General features: G+C 36.6%; 2 pseudogenes; one reads left to right on the top strand and one right to left on the bottom strand.

Annotated features, from left to right (window-relative positions):
- Positions 1-1,169: 1,169 nt before the first annotated feature.
- LOC138924724 (glycogen [starch] synthase, liver pseudogene) lies at positions 1,170-1,894 on the bottom strand (annotated as a pseudogene).
- A 1,959-nt stretch (positions 1,895-3,853) lies between these two features.
- LOC102150762 (putative taste receptor type 2 member 33) lies at positions 3,854-4,763 on the top strand (annotated as a pseudogene).
- The last annotated feature ends 1,069 nt before the right edge of the window (positions 4,764-5,832 follow it).

Here is a 5,832-nt window from a genome sequence, read left to right as displayed (position 1 = left end):
CTCCATTTATTGCCTTGATACATTTTTGAAATTGACAGTGAATTTATTTGGTTTTTTTAAACCTTTAAATATTGATATATTTATTCATTTGGATTTAACAATTTATCATCTGTGGAAAATTGACCAAGTTTTCAAAAAGGCTTTCCTTTTAAACAATAGAAAAATCATTACAGTCAGATGGTACCGTACAGACGGTAACATCTTCCTATCATTAATTTGAGAAGTGAATGTGTAAATATGTGTCAACGTGCATCAAGATCTGGATTTAGGATAGCCATTTTTTTATGGATTTTGATTATCTGCAAAGAAAAATATGAATTCATGGTTCTCATGTGAAAAATGGAAATAATCACAAAGACCGAGTTATTTAAAATATGTAGGTAGTGCACATTCATGGTTAAGATCAGGCTCCTTTGTGGGGGAAATGGAAGACTGGTTTGGTAAAGTATAGAAGTGTATAAATACTAAGCAAACGATTATGGTGATCATAATTTAAAATTAAACACTAGTAAATGAAAATTCTTACTGCTTAAATTAACTATTTTAAAAACACTTCCAGGGGCTGGCCCCCTGGCCGAGTGGTTGGGTTTGTGCACTCTGCTTCGGCAGCCTGGGGTTTGATGGTTTGGATCCTGGGCGCGGACCTAGCACAGCTCATCAAGCCATGCTGAGGCAGCATCCCACATTGAGGAACTAGAGGAACCTATAATTAGGATATACAACTATGTACTGGGGGGCTTTGGGGAGAGAAAAAAAAAGAGGATATTGGCAACAGATGTTAGCTCTGGGCCAATCTTCCTCACACACACACAAAAAAAATAACAAAATCAAAAAACACTTCCAGTCTTCCTCCCTCAATTAACAGTCTTCCTCCTGCCTAAATTTACTGGGGAAAAAGAAGTTGGGGAAAATAACTTGAATTTTATTATAAGTTACAACATTGCCAGTCATTTAATCTCCTCCACCTTTTCTGCAGAGAACAAATCCCATTGTAATACTTAGCAGAGGAAAATGAAATTTGGGGCATTTTGATTTCTTTAAACAATCGCTGTTGCTGTGTTCTTACTAAGTTAGCCCTGCCAGCAGGTGTGGGCTTCAGTTCTTGTATTCGCCGTGCAGCTTCTTCTTCCTGTGGTGAACATGACTTAGAGAAAGTGGTGACTTGATATTTAAGCGATCCCTCTCCACCTCCTCTTCCTCATTGTATCTCTCATCCTCATCCTCATCTTCCACATCACTGCTCTGAGGACTGGAGACCTGAGACTCCAAAGGGGAAGGTGGTACTGAGGAAGGCTAGGATATTGAAATCCTTCTGTCGTTGGTGGTGATGTGGATTTCATATGGAATTTATCTGGAAAAGCTCTGCTTAATGTCAGGTACCTGTCATGCTGGTAATATCTGCCCAAGTATGTCCAATCCAGAAGATCTGAGAGCCTCTCAGTTTGGTCCTTCTGGATAATTCTCTGGCGGCGTGACTGTTTGCAAAATCCATAGAGAAACTTAGTTGATTGCAGGAATCATCCAGAGAGCAGAACTGCCTGTCAACGATGTAAATACCCTATGCAGTTGGATCAGCCATGTGCTCCTGCATGAAACAGCCAAAGCCAGAAAGATTGGTTGTCACACTGGGGATGCCCATCACGGTGCATTCAGCTGGAGTATAACCCCACAGTTCACAGTACGACGGAAATACTCCAAGATGACAACCACAGCCAAACTCTCCGTAATCCATGGGTAATAAGGGGCTTGTGGAGGATAGGAACTCTGGGTGCAAAATCACCTGGTGGGTTCTGGGGGCATCTTGGTGAGAGGAGGGACCTCTCCAGAGACTGAGACATTGGTGGGGGCCATTGGCGTGTTGGCACAGACCCCGGTGGGCACCACGGAGGTTCATCCCTTGGCCTGTTAGCCCAAGTTGACAATGAATTTAAATGTTAGTGGGGACTTTCAATTGTGTCTCTTTGATCTCTATGCTTGTCTTCATGGAGTACCATACTATCCTGATTATTGTAGCCTAGTAGTAAACTTTGACATTAGGAACTGTAATATTCCAACTTTGTTATTTTTTTTTAATTGTTTTGGCTATTCTGGTTGCTTTTTAGTTCCACATACATTAAGGAATAGTTTTTCACTTTCTGCTAATAGATCCTGCTGGGATTTGATAGAGATCACACTGACTATATCGATCATCTCTTTAACTGAAAAGACTCTCCTCATTCCAGATTTCAGTTCAATAGTTCCTCCTTCTTTGTACAGCTCTCTGATGAGTTTAAAATGTAATTTTGACAATATATTCCCTGTATACTTGTTGTTTTAGGAGGACATTTTGCCTTTGTCAACCTGCTACATTGACTCCTAAGTGGGAGTCCTCACAGGTTAACTCTGAAGTATCAAATACCACAGGATCCAATGAGTAAGTAACAAGCCTCCATGCCTGCTCTGTAGCGACAGGCAAAAGGGAACGTGCTTTACACAGACAGGATGCTCACCCCTCACAAAACCCACTAGATGAGGATCACATTACTATCCGCATTTTACTGATGATTGTACTGAGGCAGAGAGTGGTTTTAAAACAGAGTCTAAGATCAGAGATATATGAAGCCGAGAATTTGGGTTTTCCATCCTGGCAGTCTGGCTCCAAGATCCTCTGCTAAAAACAATTATAAGTGCTATAAAAACTGAAATTGCATAAAATCCAAGGGTACAGGTTAATTTTAACATCTATTAGTCTTAAAAATAATAGTAAAACATGAATTAGAAAAAAAAACCCCAGATAGTCATATACGGAAATGTCTGGAATGTGCAATGGAAAACATATATTCTTTCTAGAGCCAAGGGAATATTTACAAGATCCCTGAATATTTCAATTAAATATTAATATTTAATTTGGAATAGGCTCTGAAACTTTATCAAAGACCTAAGCATGAGAGATACATTTGATAACTATGAATAATCAGTTGAAAAGCCTGCATGGGAGAAAAGCAGGGTTCAAACCTAGATGACCTCATGACTCAGATATCACATTTTTGAAATTATAGGACCATAATTCCACCCATGAGATGTATGTGTGAATATTTGTGTGTGTATGTTTATAAACTTGTAAAGAATAAATTTATACATAAGTATTAGTTTCAGCAACCAGTATTTAGGGTCTATTGGCTTTCCTGGGGTTCCCAAGAAAATCTTTGATGCTTTTCATAAGAAGCTTGATACCTTTCTACATAAATCTGGCATTAGAAAAATAAATAAATCCACAGTGATAATGATCCTAGCTATAAGCAAGCTTCTTCCAAAAGTTTAGACATTCACTGTATTTTTTATGTATTAGGTTTTTAAATTTTGTTACAACTAATGTTGATGAACACAAAGTATGGAGAGGTTAAACAAGGAAAAAATTGCAAAACAATATGCCCTTATTTGCATGTCAGTAAATGAGAATTCAGCTTTCATATCAACATCAGTTATGAAATAATCCAGCCTATGGCAAGGACACACAGTGTATAAATAGGAGTCAAGGAAAAAATTGCAAAACAATATGTCCTTATTTGCATGATAGCAAATGAGAATTCAGCTTTCACTTCAAAACCAATTATAAAATAATCCAGCCTATGGCAAGGACACACAGTGTATAAATAGGAGTCAATTTAAGCTGCTTTGGGAGCAACAATGGTTTTCATAAAGACAGTGCTGACCTCCTCCATCACCATAGTCTCTTGCTTTCTTGCTTGACATTGGTCACAGAATTTGAAAGAAGAATTTTACTGAATATTCCAGCTGCACATAGAAGTTAATATCAGAACATTAAAGGAAACACTACCAGAAATATTAGACTTGTTTTTTTTTCTTTCTAGACATGGTAACTTTACTACCCAGCATTTTTTCCGTCATAGAAATGACAGAATTTATTCTGGGAAATTTCGCTAATGGCTTCATAGCACCGCTGAACTTCATTGCCTGGGTCAGGAGACGAAAGATGTCCTCAGCTGATCAAATTCTCATGGCTCTGGCGGTCTCCAGAATTGGTTTGCACTGGGTAATATTAATAAATTGGTATACAACTGTGCTCCATCCAGTTTTATATAGTTTTGAAGTAAGAATTTTTGTTCATATTATCTGGGCAGTAAGCAACCATTTTAACATCTGGCTTGCTACTAGCCTCAGCATATTTTATCTGCTCAAGATCGCTAATTTCTCTAGCCTTATATTTCTTTACCTAAAGTGGAGAGTTAAAAGTGTAATTCTGGTAACACTATTAGGGACTTTGGTCTTTTTGGTTTTTTTATTTTGCAGTGATATGCATAGATGAGAAAACACAGACTAATGTGTATGAAGGAAACATCACTGGGAAGACCAAACTGAGGGATATTTTACGTGTTTCAAATATGACTGTATTCGTGCTAGTACGCTTATTACCATTTTCTACGTCCCTGACATGTTTTCTGCTGTTAATCATTTCTCTATGGAAACATCTCAAGAAGATGCAGCTTAATGGCAAAGGATACCAAGATCCTAGCACCAAGGTCCACATAAGAGCCATGCAAACTGTGTTCTCCTTTCTCTTGCTATATGCCAGTTACTTACTGGCTCTAGTTATCTCAGTTTGGAGTTCTAATAGGCTGCAGAATGAACTGCTTCTCATGCTTTGTGAGGTTCTTGCAGTACTGCATCCATTAAGCCACTTGTTTATCCTGATTTGGGGAAACAAGAAGCTAAGACAGGCCTTGAAAAACATAAGAAAGATTACAAGATTACCATACCATTAACCAATTCGTTTTGAGGTAAGCAAGATAATTTTATAAAATATTGTAAGAAATTCCTGAGGATTATGAAGCAATGTGTATTCCACATACATGTTCTATGTTATCATCTTTCCATGGAAGAATTTGTGATATATTTATGCATTTTTAAGAACTGACAACTTATCTCAGGAAATCATTGCTATACCATTGTAATTAGGACCAAACATATGTACCACGGTGTATTTAGATTTTATTGTTTGAATCTCCAATTTTTGGATGGGAATCATATTCAACTCTAAATCGCACATTGAGGATGTATGTTTGGGATAGGTATTTTTCCACCATGAATTCTTTCTTCATGGTTATTAGAGAGCAATCAGAACTGTTGTTCAGAAAAGATGCACACAATAAAATTCAAGATTGACAAACATATTTACAATAAATTTTATATATGTGTACAAAAAACAGTACTGAAGAATATTAGATCTAATATAAGTAGATGGAAAGTTTAGAAAAAATGAAAAGTTGTCCAATGGGGGTGAGGAGGAAAGAAATTTGATCATGACCTGTTTTCACTGCTGCTGTGTTGTCGTATGCAGTTAGGAAAGTCATTTCCTACAGTTTTTGAGTTAAGAAGACCTTGTTTGAAGCTGAGATCTGATATCAAATTATTCAGTTTTCCCCTAAGTCACCTTTGGGCACTCAATTACCAATTGTCTCCTCCATTGTGCTACCTAAAAATTCTTTTTAAACTTCAGATAAGAACACTCAAATCTTCCCTATCTTAAACACCTGTTCAAAATAAGAGTAATAACAAATTATGGTACATAATTCAATGACTGTTCTACGTATTCTAAAATGGTATCTATCATGTCCACGTAATAATTATATGTAATATCTTTGAGATCTGTTTTATTACAATCTTGTGGAAAATGGTGAAATAGTGTATTAATATATTATTGATAGCAAGTTCTGTTATAAGAAAGAAATGTATAACCTTGCTTAATAATTGAATTTTCATGTTTATATTAATTCTTAGTAGTATGAAATTTTAACAATATTATGTAACCCTTAAGATAAATCATTTCCACAT

Source organism: Equus caballus, chromosome 6 (assembly GCF_041296265.1).
Source record: "Equus caballus isolate H_3958 breed thoroughbred chromosome 6, TB-T2T, whole genome shotgun sequence".
NCBI classification, from domain to species: Eukaryota; Metazoa; Chordata; class Mammalia; order Perissodactyla; family Equidae; genus Equus; species Equus caballus.
This window is presented reverse-complemented; position numbering and strand designations above follow the sequence as displayed.